This window comes from Natator depressus, chromosome 7, assembly GCF_965152275.1.
Source record: "Natator depressus isolate rNatDep1 chromosome 7, rNatDep2.hap1, whole genome shotgun sequence".
Classification (NCBI taxonomy): domain Eukaryota; kingdom Metazoa; phylum Chordata; order Testudines; family Cheloniidae; genus Natator; species Natator depressus.
The window spans coordinates 93,846,320-93,859,674 of NC_134240.1; the positions used below are offsets into that span (position 1 = coordinate 93,846,320).

At 43.0% G+C, this 13,355-nt stretch overlaps 1 protein-coding gene across 3 annotated transcripts in view; it reads right to left on the reverse strand.

Moving 5' to 3' along the window:
- Window positions 1-13,355, reverse strand: part of BLNK (B cell linker) — a 138,644-nt gene that overhangs the window by 45,540 nt on the left and 79,749 nt on the right. The gene's annotated exons all lie outside the window — the stretch shown is intronic.

The window sequence follows — 13,355 nt, forward strand, 5'->3', positions numbered from 1 at the left end:
GGTTCACCAACCCTTCTGATGCCAGTTCTTTCTGTAGTGAGAGGGAGACTCTGGTGAACATCTATGTAATGTGCATCAGGTTACAGCTCTTCTTCCAGTTCCTTCAGAACCTTATACTAAGGTTCTGGCTGCACTTCTCCCTGCATCCCCTAATTCATGCACACCCCACTTGTGGCCCCACAAAGTCGCAAGACCTCCTTGTTAGCCTCCTCCTGGGGCTGGCCAAGAGCACGTCCTTCACACCAGGAAGAGAAAGCTGGATGGGTGGGGGATCTTCTGTCAGTGGGGGGCCTATTTTCAGTCCCTTGTCTGATCACACCTCCGGCAGAGTTCCTCTGGGCATTGTCCACTGATTCTTTAGACACTTTGAGGAGCAGTGGGTGCTGTCGGGGGTTCTCTGCAGGGTGTCCACCTCTGGATACCAACTTTTAACCTTCATTCCTGTCCCTGTTTTTTCATTTGTTGTCTCCAGTACTGACTTGCACCCTGGGTCCAATGACTGCTCCCCCTCAGTGGAGGGGGTGGACATCTAGCTTTGGGCAGGCCTAGACTGCTTGTCCCAGTACTTGCAAATAGTACACTTACAGGAAATAGGTGCAAGAATGATCATAGGGGGGGCATTTTCCTTGAATGTTTGGGCAAGGACTATGTGCACACAAAAAGTATTTTTTGAAAACCAGCATCTTTAATGTCATACAACTTTTCCGGTATATTTGTTTCTAAAAGAAGTGATAAGTAACCCATTTTCCTCTGCACAGCAGAGTTCTTTCAAAATGGTTGGTGAGAGGAAAACTAGGATGTATATGGCACAGGCTGGAAATGCTGATGATTGCAAATGCAGCAGATCAAGAAAGAAGAACTTGTCTGTGCGCTGTAAAGCCTGGTGTGTGTATGTGGGGGAGGGGAGGGGGAGTGAGCTAAGTCGGTTTAAGTTACGTAACTTCTGCTATGAAAATAGCGTAGCTGAAGTTGACATACTTAGAGCTACTTACTGCGGTGTCTTCACTGTGGTAGGTCAACTGCTGACTCACCCCATTGACTCCACCTACGCTTCTTGCTCCAGTGGAGTACCGGAGTTGACAGGAGACCGCTCGGTGGTCGATTTATCGCGTCTAGTGAAGAAAGACGCGATAAATCGACCCCTGCTGGATCGATCACTCCAGAGGTAAGTGTAGACATGCCCTAAATGTCTGACTGTGCCTAAGGACCAGCCGGGCTGCCCCACAGATGGCTGAGCATGGGATGAGTGTATGTGAAATAGAAAGGGAATGATTTACCTTGTGCTAGGGTGACCATACATCCTGTTTTGGCCGTAACAGTCCCTTTTTTAAGCCCTGTCACGGTTGTCCTGACTTTTTTGGCAAAAGTAGGGTGCGGAGGAACATGCGCGGTGTGTGTGTTTGTGGGGAAAGCGGTAATGCCAGCTCCACGTAGGGGTGGAAGCAGGGCTCAGGCGAGCAGTGATGCCAGACCCAGCCTCGCATGGGGGCGAGCAGCAGCGATGCCAGCCCCAGCCTCAAGGGGGGTATGGGGGTGGGGGGAAGGGCTCAGGCGAATGGCTTGGGCAAGCCCTGCAGGGGCATGGGTGGGAGGGCTCAGGCTAACCCCACACAGTGTCCTGTTTTTCCTTGGAGAAATATGGTCACCCTATCTTGTGCTCATCATAATTCTTTCCTGTGACATGTTATCCACTCAAAGAGCATGTTTAAAGATCAGCAAACAACTTTACAAAGTGTGTTTATATGCTTTCAACTAAGATTTTCAATTACACCAGGTTGAGAGAGAGAGAGAGAGAGAGAGAGAGAGAGAGAGAAAAGTCTATTTTATTTTCAGTGAGATCTATGTAATAAGGAGATTCTCTCTCCAGACACATGAAAGATTGATCCTGTATCTATCAATATTATATATTTGTGAGGACATTAAAAAAAATTATGCTCTTAGAGAGAGTGGGGCTGGTGTGAGTTTCTGAGCAGTTGTTCTTTAAGAAATCCTCTAGCTGTGTTAAGTAGTATTGTAGGAGAATCCACACTCTGAGCAGAGATGAAGTCAGAATTGGGTGTGGTGCTGATAATGTAAACAGTTTTAGGCACAATGCCAACAGCCAAGAGTGAGGGGAGTGGTGGCAATGAAACTAAACAAAGCACTAGTGGGATAGCTCAGTGGTTTCAGCATTGGCCTGCTAAACGCAGGGTTGTGAGTTCAATCCTTGAGGGGGCCGTTTAGTTTATCGGGGCAAAAAATGGGGATTGGTCCTGCTTTGAGCAGGGGGTTGGACTAGATGATCTCCTGAAGTCCCTTCCAAGCCTGATATTCTGTGATTCTGTGAATTGCTGACCGAGGAAGTTGTATAGATGTCTTATGGGCATACAGCTTTCTATGTATCTAGAGTATTGGGGGAATTCCAGGAATAAGGGATGCCTGCCCCCTAGAACTTCTGCCATCTGTAGTTCTTGCTGAATTGTCTTTTGCACCTCTGGAAAGAGTTCCAGCCTTAAACTAGGTGAAAGGAGAAACACTCAACTAAGTTTGTGCTAGAGGCCCAGATTTTCCAGTTATCAAGGATTTCACAGTGGAGAGAGTTTGCTCTGGCAGCAGGATTAGGAACCTGTTAAAGGCAAAAAGGAAACCTATGGAAGCAGTAGTGAGTTGGGTTTAAATGTATAAACTATCAAGTGACCTACGTGCTCTGTCTCCTAAATTCAGTCATGCCTTTAATTTAACAGCAATGGCTTTAACTGATTCAAAATAACACCACAAATAAAATAAAGTTATAACTAAACAACTTAGCAAAGTGAGTGGGTCCCTTAATGACTAATTAGCACATCTTCATTCTTGGGTTCAGTTGCCATCACATCTCCGTCTGTAACTGCTTCTAGCTGACAAGGCTCCTCTGAATTGTGGATCTAGAATGTTCCATAGCTTAAGCGAACAGTAACCACCCACAGTCACTTTAAAATGTCATACCCCACACAACAGGTCTGGCCCTCATTTGGGTTCTCTGAGTGACCACTTATTTTCTCAAATAGACCACCAATAATATATTTTTTTGGGGTGGATGAGACAAAGCCCATAATTTGGAACACGAGGTAAAGCCCCCCAGAAACCTTGTGCACTACAGAGTCATTTGTGCCAGTTAGGCACAGCCTGGCATTGTGGTCGCTCAGAGGGACACTGCCCTACTGGGAGCTGTGCAAGTAATTCTTCAGAATTCTACCCAGAGCTCTCTGGCATGCAAGGGAAGTATTCAGGGGGTCACAGCCTCCTAGTGCACAAGATCATTTCGTGAGCTGCTGTGGAGTGTGCTGGTGTTTGCATTAGATCAATGAGAATTTGTATTTAACAATTATGTATTATATTCAAACATGACATAACACAAAAATCAGAGTTACCACCAACTGATCTCCCCTCTGTAGTCCAGAATCCTGCTCTCCAAAATGGAGGATGGCCTCTAGTCTCTGTAGCCATGCTCTACATCCTTACACAACAATGGCAGCTGCTCTTTACCCTGAGAAGGTGGTACTAGAGCCCCTTTTTGGGGTGATACACATGGAAAGAGGAGTGCCTTCATTCCCCCTTCTGCAGGTGGTGTATTGTGACAGGATGTGCAGAGGAGGCCTCTTATATGCTCCCTCAGCTCTCCATGAGAGCCCATTACAATCTTGTTCTGTGATAGCAAATGCTTTCTCTGATAGTGGGCCCAGTGGGAACTTTGAATAAGAAGGGATATTTAATAAATTCAAGTTGGGAATTACAGCTTGACACTGTCATAGCCATCAAGGTACTATAGAAAATGTTACATGGAAAACAGAAAAGAGGGGAAAATATAAAGGTAACAGAAGGGGGAAAAAAGTATGTCACAGGAACATTTTAAAGAAATCAAACAGACAACTGTACTGTAGCCATGGAAACTTAAATACAGAAACTAAAATGTGAAATGATGCAAAAGAAAACACATGTCCAGCCCCCTCTGTTATTGTTCCTCCTGGTGACACACTCTCACACGCACACAGCATAATCATTCCAAAATAGTCTCCCCACCTGGTATTTATCTGTTTATTTTGATTGGTTTCTCTATTAGCTTTGTAATTTTATAAACAGGTCTGCAAGCAAGAAGTTAAGGAAGAGGTTTATTATTTCTGGACAAAGGTGCAGAGCAAGGCTCGCCATGAATAAAGCTCGCAAGCTCTGAAGAGGGTTTGTAAATGTACTGCCTGAGGCTTAGAAAAGTTTAAAAATCTCTCCTCTCTCCACCTTCATAAACTTAAATAATGGAATAATAATGTACCATCTTTGAGTATGTGCAGTTCAAAATAGTGGTCACGACCAGCTCTCTCTGGAAGTGCTCAGTTTTCAGTGTAATATTTCTGAGTATGATCTTAATCTATCTTATTTTCAAAAAAGGAGGCAAAGTCCTTATTACTTGCCTGTTTTCAGTTTATAAACAATCCCATTTTAAAAGGATAGAAGTGTGTACAGGTGAGTTGCATCATACGCGCATTTAACTTACGCAAATTCAACTATACACGCTCGGCAAAAAAAAAAGAAAAATAACAAGATATCTGTAAATAGTGCGGGCGATTCCGCCCATGATTCCACTCAGTGAGCATATGTCCCGGAGTGAGCGGGAGATGGGAGACGTGAATCTGCTGTTCCCTCAGTCGGTCTCAGTTCCTGCGTGTCTCTCATAGTGTGAGCAGCTTGCCGTGCTGAGTGTGATTCTGGTGTTTAAAGTTACGTATTTTTCATATAACATGGGCCCTAAATGCAAGCCAACTACTTCATCTGGTGCTCAGCTGAAGAAACAGCAATCTGTTCCAACGCTGGAGGAAAAACTGGCTGTGTTGGACTTATTGAGAGATGGTATGTCGGTCTCCAACATGGCGCGTAAATATGGCCTCAACGAATCTAGCATTCATGCCATCAAGATTCGAGAGAGAGAAATTCGTCAAGCCGTGGGATCAAGTGGTCCAATAACTGCTAAGGTGATGAGCCAGGTGTATAAGACTTTAGTGAAGACTGAAAAGGCATTAAACCTATGGCTGGAAGACATGAACCATAAACGTGTGCCTATCGATGGCAATACGTTGCGAGACAAGGCTCTTAGCTTCTATGTGCTGTTCAAACTGCCCGCTGAAGAGGGACAGCCTTCTGATGAGAAGGAATGCAAAGCCAGCCAACGTTGGCTTAACAGTTTTAGGAACCGCTTCAACCTCAAAAACGTGCAGACTACTGGTGAAGCTGCATCTGCCAATGAAGAGGCAACAAAAGCCTACCCTGAACAATTAAAGAATATCATAGAAGAAAAGGGCTATCTTCCGGAAGAAGTTTTTAATGCTGACAAGACTGGGCTACTCTGGAAAAAAATGCCTAACCGCACCTACATTTCGAAATCAGAAAGACCAGCCCCTGGCTTCAAAGCAGCTAAAGACCGTGTGACTGTGTTGTTTTGTGGCAATGTGGCTGGGCATTTAATAAAGCCGGGCTTGCTCCACAGGGCTGCAAATCCCTGTGCCCTAAAAGGCAAGAACAAAAATCCCCTGCCTGTGTTCTGGCAATCAAATAAAAAGTCTTGGGTGATGGCAGCATTATTTCTGGATTGGTTCCACAAGTGTTTCATTCCAGAGATCAAGCGGTACCTTGAAGAGAAGGGACTTGACTTTAAAGTGTTGCTGATCGTAGACAATGCTCCTGGCCACCCTGCAGCACTCCGGTTTGTGCATAACGACGTTGAAGTCGTCTTTCTCCCCCCAAATGCCACCTCCAACCTCGTGACCAAGGTGTGATTCACTGTTTCAAGACCACGTACACGAGGCTTACGTTCTCATGGATACGTAGAGCTATGGACGCTGATCCCAATCTTAATGTGATGGAGTGTTGGAAGTCCTTCAACATCGCCGATTGCATCACTTATATTAAACAGGCAATGGATGCAATCAAGCCTGAAACAGTCAATGCATGTTGGTGAAACCTATGGAAAGAATGTATGAATGATTTTAAGGGTTTCCCGACCATTGACAAAGAAGTGAAATGCATTGTTCAGGTGGCCAGGCAAGTGGGTGGTGATGGCTTCATCAACATCCTTGAGGAAGAAATTGAAGAATTAATTGAGAGCCATAGAGAAACATTGACTAATGAAGAGTTAGAGGAACTGATAAAATTGTCTACAGAAGACGAAGATGACGACGATGAACAGGAAGAGCCAGCAAGTTGGAATTTTCATAAATTTGCTGAAGTGTTCCAAGCAGTGAAACACTTGAATGATTTAATTTCTGAATACGATCCCTCTATGGAACAAAGCCTCAAAATCACACATAGTATTATAGACGATTTGAGACCATATCAAGAAATGTTTGAGCGGCTCAAGAGACAACATGACAGTTGCCGATCACCATGTTTTTCAAGGAAAAACAACCAGCAGCAGATCAACTTCTCGAGCTGAATCAGAGCCAACCACTTCGTCTACAACTCGCTCACCATCACCCAAACTCTGTGTCACCTCTGTCTCTTGGATCGATATCAAGCCTTGAGGACCCCCTGTAATTACCACCTTGTAATTGTCCCCTGTAATTAAAAATACAGTACTGTAAAATTATATTTTGCATATGTACTCCTTATTATATACTGTACATTACTGTATACATTATACAGTTATACATATTAGTGTACAGGGTTGTATACACAAAACCATATACAGTATACTGACAGGTTTCTGAGTAGCAGCCATGTTAGTCTGTATTCGCAAAAAGAAAAGGAGTACTGGTGGCACCTTAGAGACTAACAAATTTATTTGAGCATAAGCTTTCGTGAGCTATAGCTCACTTCATCGGATGCATTCAGTGGGGAGATTTATATACACAGAGAAAATGAAACAATGGTTGTTACCATATACACTGTAAGGAGAGTGATCACTTAAGATGAGCTAATACCAGGAGAGCAAACTGGGTACAATTAACTTAGGCTTGAATAGAGACTGGGAGTGAATGGGTCATTACACAAAGTAAAACTATTCCCCCATGTTTATTCCCCGCCCCCACTGTTCCTCAGACGTTCTTGTCAACTGCTGGAAATGGCCCACCTTGATTATCACTACAAAAGGTTTTCTCCCCCCCCCCCCCCCCGACCACCACCACTCTCCTGCTGGTATTAGCTCATCTTAAGTGATCACTCTCCTTACAGTGTGTATGGTAACACCCATTGTTTCATGTTCTCTGTGTATATAAATCTCCCCACTGTATTTTCCACTGAATGCATCTGATGAAGTGAGCTGTAGCTCACGAAAGCTCATGCTCAAATAAATTTGTTAGTCTCTAAGGTGCCACAAGTACAGTATACTGTACTTTATGGGCAATTTCAGGGATTTTTCAAGGGTAATTTTGACTATACGCGATTTTCACCTTACGCGCTGACTGTAGAACCTAACCCTTGCGTAAGATGCGACTCCACTGCAAATTAATCATCAAACACCATTCTCCCTCTCCCCTGCCCCATTCCTGTATATTAGCCAAGTTAAACTTTCCAAATTTATCTGACACCAGTTTCTCTCTGCTTTACTTCAAGTGCACCATGTCTCCCCATTAATGGATTTTTTTGGAAGTTACAAGCCTCTGAAAATCTCTTCCTCCAGTTTTGATACAACAGTGTACCTACTTTAACATATTCTGTACTATCCAGAACAGGAAATGTGGACTGTAGTTTGCCTCAGTTTGCTGTTATCCCACTATTCCATTGTGATCCCTGTGTGTGACTGTCAAAGAATGCCAGAATGTTGGCATATATATCAAGTGTGCATATGAAACTGGTTTAATATTTTATAAGACCCATGTTATCCCTTTGAAGATATCTGAAAGCTGTGAATAAATAATACAGAGTTTTGATTGGCTTATAGGGAGAAATCAATTCCAAGCACCTAGCACTTTTTCAACACTTAAGAGAGGGCAGGCAGAACTAACTGTATTTCTTTCCTCCACTTTTCTAAAGGGATAAGCCAAAGGAAGTGGAAAAATATTCTTTTTTCCTCAATCTGATTTTAAAAAAAAATTTAATCCATGACACTATCTTATTTTGCTGATTTTTAAATAATTCACTGCTCCATCTGAAGACTAAAAGCAGAAGTAGATTTAGAGCAGGTGTTTGTTTACATAGTACACAGTGGTCCAGAAATAATAAATATTTAGGTTATTTTCCATCTCTGTGTGTCCTCTAGGTACTCTTGACAAACAAGATGTCATTCTTTCCTTTCTGTAAAGGAAGATTTACTTTGCATAGACAGAGTGCATTAAAATCTGTGGCAGAGTCAAGGGCAATATAAATTACACTTTTGCTGTAAATTAGTCCAAAAATGGAATTGAGTGTTGAGTGGACACTAACTCGTGGTGTGATATGGAATTTTACAGTGGGAATGGTGCAAATTGAGACCACCACCTTTCTTGGATTTAATAGACCAATATATTATATGTACAAACAGTATATTATATCTGTAATAACTTTGTGTTTATCTCATTATATTTTATGCAATACAATGATTCTGTCTCTCTAGTCTGGGTGGGCGTGATAGGTCTGCTTTCTGTTATCTGTGTTTGCAGTCTTGGGGTCCTCTGGTGGCTCTTCTGGATGCCCAAAGAGAGGGATAACCAAGCAATCTTTTTTACTCTTTTGCTTGGCAAGCAGTGTACAACCTTTTGCTTTTAGATTCGGACCCGTCACTCGACCTGTTCTCATCCTGCCATGTAAGGAGCCTGAAATGAACTGGCCTGCATAAAATTTGGACACGCACCCTGGATTCAGAACTGCATGGATTCTGCTACCAGAGGACCTCCTGCAACCATGGAGGAAGGGGATTCATTTGCTCCCAATGTTCGTTTCATAAGTTGATAGATTTTTAATGTCCAGAGGAATTTCGCCACTTGATTCCTGCATCAAGCCTAATAACTTGCGGCTGAGCTGTTTTTGATTGTAGTGTTCACTGCTACATTGTAAAGCATGCTGATAGTTGAGAAAGGTGACATATAGCAGTCAGTAATAATAGATGGGGAGGTTGTTCTTTTGTATATTTTGAAAATTTGGGCTCTAGTTTCAGCATGATGACAAGTTAAGAGGTAATGCCAATATCATCAAATATGGTCAACAGCTAATGGGGTCTTGCTGCTAAAGTGACACTGAAACTTCATTTTCAAACGGGAAACATTGGTCTTTTGCCAATGCTATATTACAGTGCCACGAATGAGAGCTAGTTATTATTTTCATTTTTATTATGTGCACCAAGTAACTGATGCAGTTGTAATAATTTCATCTGTGGATGTAACAATTTGAGATACTCGTTGTCCTGATCCTGGTTTCCTGTGTTTTGATTGATTGATTTGGCAGACAGACCTTTTCTATACATCAGTTAGTCAGTAAACAGCTGATCCATAACTGCAGGGTTTTTTTTATGAAGCCTATTGTATTCTTCTGAAGAGTTTTTCATTCGGATGCTTTGAAATCAATGGCATTAACAGTCACCTTAAAACAAATATTTTACACACCCAAGCTCACTGAGCTCTAGGCCTACACAAATTACAAACCCACTATAATCCTGAAGGGGATCGCAGAGCAGGGATAGTGGGTTCCAAAGAGTTTTTATTGCTCTTCAAAGGGAAGTATGAAGTCATTGGAGGGAAACCGATAAAGAAAATGCATAGTGTGGCACCAGGGATTATAACCCATTGAGTCTGATGTCACTATTAATCAAGATCCTAGAGGAATTTTTGAAAGATGAGAAAACATTCCTACAGGCATGTAGGCTGAAACCACTTTCTTGCTCCATTAAAGATGATGCAAAGAGCAAACTAACTGATGGAAATAATCTGTATTTGGTATATTTTGTGTGTCAGTTGTTATACAGAAGAATGAAGGACTAGTATCATAGGTTTGAAATTAGCATACCGTGGACAGTTACATGGCAAGTCCCCTTGTATAGATTTTCCACTGCACCTCAGATCTGACTTGTTTTTCTATTCCCTGGTGTGACAGGGTCGGGCCAGATGGCTACAGGAGAGTAATAGAAGGCAGATATATTAGCCCCAGGCTAAGTAGGTCCCTTTTCCCTGGGTAAGGTAACAGGGAATGTTCCAGAACAATCAGGAACCTTCTGGAGACAAATAACACAGGCTGATTAGAACACCTGCAGCCAATCAAGAAGCTGCTAGAATCAATTAAGGCACGCTAATCAGGGCACCTGTGTTTTAAAAAGGAGCTCACTTCAGTTTGTGGTGTGTGTGTGAGGAGCTGGGAGCAAGAGGCACTAGGAGCTGAGAGTGAGAACGCGGACTGTTGGAGGACTGAGGTGTACAAGCATTATCAGACACCAGGAGGAAGGTCCTATGGTGAGGATAAAGAAGGTGTTGGGAGGAGGCCATGAGGAAGTAGCCCAGGGAGTTGTAGCTGTTCCAGGAGGCACTCTAGACAGCTGTATTCCACAGGGCCCTGGGCTGGAACCCGGAGTAGAGGGCGGGCCTGCGTTCCCCCCAAATCCTCCCAACTCCTGGTCAGACACAGGAGGAGTCAACCTGGACTGTGAATTCAGAAAAACGGCCAAGCTGAGGGCTGCCATGAACCTCCAAGGTGAGCAAATCCGCCAATAAGCGCAAGATCCACCAAGGTAGCGCAGGAACTTTGTCACACTGGACATCTGCTGAGCAGCAACTAAAAATCTATCTTGAATTGTCTGATGGTCTTGGTCCTGATTAAGCAAGAGCCTTATATATATATCTAAGAAACAAATACTTAGATGAAGTTTAGGTATTGTTTTGTCTTTTATGGTCTGCTCCCTCTCAATCTCTCAGATGGATTTTCCATCTTATTCTTCAAAGCAGCACTTTCCTGTCACACTGCTTTGAACTAGGAGTAGATTAGCATTTTCTTTGGTCTTTCACCCTTTAGCAATGGAAGTGTAGAAACCAACTGCCTTTGCATACATGTTGCACAAATCATGTGAGATAAGATCTGTCTGCATCAGTACTGAGACCCATTGCAGACAACAGTCCTGAACCCCAGGTATGTGAACTCATTCACCACTTCAAGTTCACAGTTGTAGATCTTCATGGAGGGTGCTTACTAAACTCCTTGGCACATTATGTTTATCTTTTTTTAAGCTTATAATAAGCCCGAAGTCTTGGAAGGCTGTGGAAAAACTGTCCATAAGGGTTTGAAGATGAGCTTCTGTGTGGATTGTCACTGCTGTGTCATCAGCAAAGAGGAGGTGTTGGATAAGGGCCTCCTGAGTATTGGTTTTAGGTCTGTCTTGCAAGATTGAACACCTTTCCATCAGATCTTGTGCGAAAGTAGATTCCCTCAGTTGAGGAACCAAAAGCTTGTTTCAGTAGCAGAGAGAAGATGATCCGAAACAGAGTTTGGGCAAGTACACAACTTTGCTTAACTCCACTACAAATCTGGAAAGCTTCAGAGACTGAGCCATCGTTTTGGACTGTGTTATACATGTTTTCATGTAAGGATTGAATCACGCTTAAGAGCACGGGGGGGGGGGACATCCAATCTTTTCTAGAAGTGTGAATCGTCCACTTCTACTGACAAAGTCAAAAAACTTTGTGAGATGGATGAAGGCTATGTAGAGGGCCTTTTTTTGTTCTCTGCATTTCTCTTGTAGTTGTCTCAGTGAGAAGATCATGTTGATAGTAGACCTTTCAGCTCTGAAGCCACACTGATTCAGGATAGATTCTGTCTGCAAGGGTCTGAAGTCTGTTCAGGACAACTCAGGCAAAGGCTTTTCCCATAATACTAAGAAGGGAAATGCCATGATAGTTGTTACCCTTTTTTTTATAGAGTGAGGATGTTGGCATCTTTCATTTCTTCTGGTACTTCGCCTCCTTTCCAGCATAGGCAGAGCAACTCATGAAGATGTTGCAGTAGAATAGGTTTTCTGCATGTTATGACCTCAGACGGTATGCAGTCTTTTCCGGGGGCCTTTAAATTGGGGAGGCCATCTATGGCAAGGCTAAGTTCCTTGACAGTTGGTTTATAGTCAAGTTGGTTCATAACAGGAAGGCTTTTGATGGCACTGATGGCTACATCCATAACAATATTTTTCATGAGAGTAAAGCTCAGAGTAGTGATCTACTCAGCGATTCATCTGCTTGGTGTATTGATTTCCCCTGCATTGGTGATTTCCCCTGCATTGGTGATTGTTTCCCCTATTGTTGATTTCAATGGGGCTGTCTTCTTTGAAGTTGGACCCAAGGCTTTCTTGATCCCATCACACATGTTTCTGATGTTGCCTGCATCAGCTCCTACCTGGATGCTTTCACATATGTGCAGCCAATAATTATTGGCGCAGCAAAGAGCAGTTTGTTGTACCTTGGTTCTTGCCACTCTCAATGCTTGTAAGGTTTTTTTCATTTGGGTCTCTCTTGTAGTTGGTTTGGGCTGTGTGTTTGGCCTCTATGACTGGTGTCAACACACTGGAATATGTGTCAAACCAGTCATTGGTCTTGTTTTCCTTCTTCCCAAAGACGGACAGAGCTGCATCCTAGATTGTGTTCTTCAGTTGCTCCCACTTCAGGTGGGTGCTTGTGGCACAATAACTGGTGTCAAGGGCTTGTTATAGTATGTTCTTGTACTGCTGTGACTTTTCTTGCTCTGCTATAGCACTGATGTTAATATGAGGACATCCTTTTTCTTTAGATCTATGTATTATCTTTCGTTTAAGTCTGACCTTGCTGCATACCAGAGATTGGTCTGTGTCGCAGTCAGCACTTTGTTAACTATGGGTAATGAGGATGATGTTAAGGTTGGTATGCCTTGTGATAATAAGATCCAGTTGGTGCCAGTGGCCAGATCTGGGATGTTTCCAAGATACTTTGTGTTGCGGCTTTGTCTGGAAGAATGAGTTTGTTACACAGAGGTAGTAATAGGAACAAAATTCTAGCAGTCTCTGACTGTTTCCATTCATCATACTAGTTCTGTTTTGATCAAGACAGTTGGTTCATGAACAGCTCCTATGCTTGCATTGAAGTCCCCTAGCAGGAAAACATATTCGTGTTTTGGAATCTTGCTGATGGTGATGTTCAACTGGTTGTAGAACTGGTCCTTGATGTCAGAAGATGAGGAGAGTGTTGGGGCAGACACACTCACAAGATTGACTGGGCCCTCAGATGTAAACAAGCATAGTGCCAAAATTCTCTCTGATCCATTTGTAGGCAGCTCAATCATCCCCAGAAATGAGTTCTTGATGGCAAATTCCGCTCCGTGCTCTTGCATTTATTCTGCGCTTTTCCCCTGCCAGAAAAATGTGTAGTCGTTTTTTTCTTTGAGCGATCCTCTTGATGCTAGCTGTGTTTCTTGGATGCAATATCGACACTGAG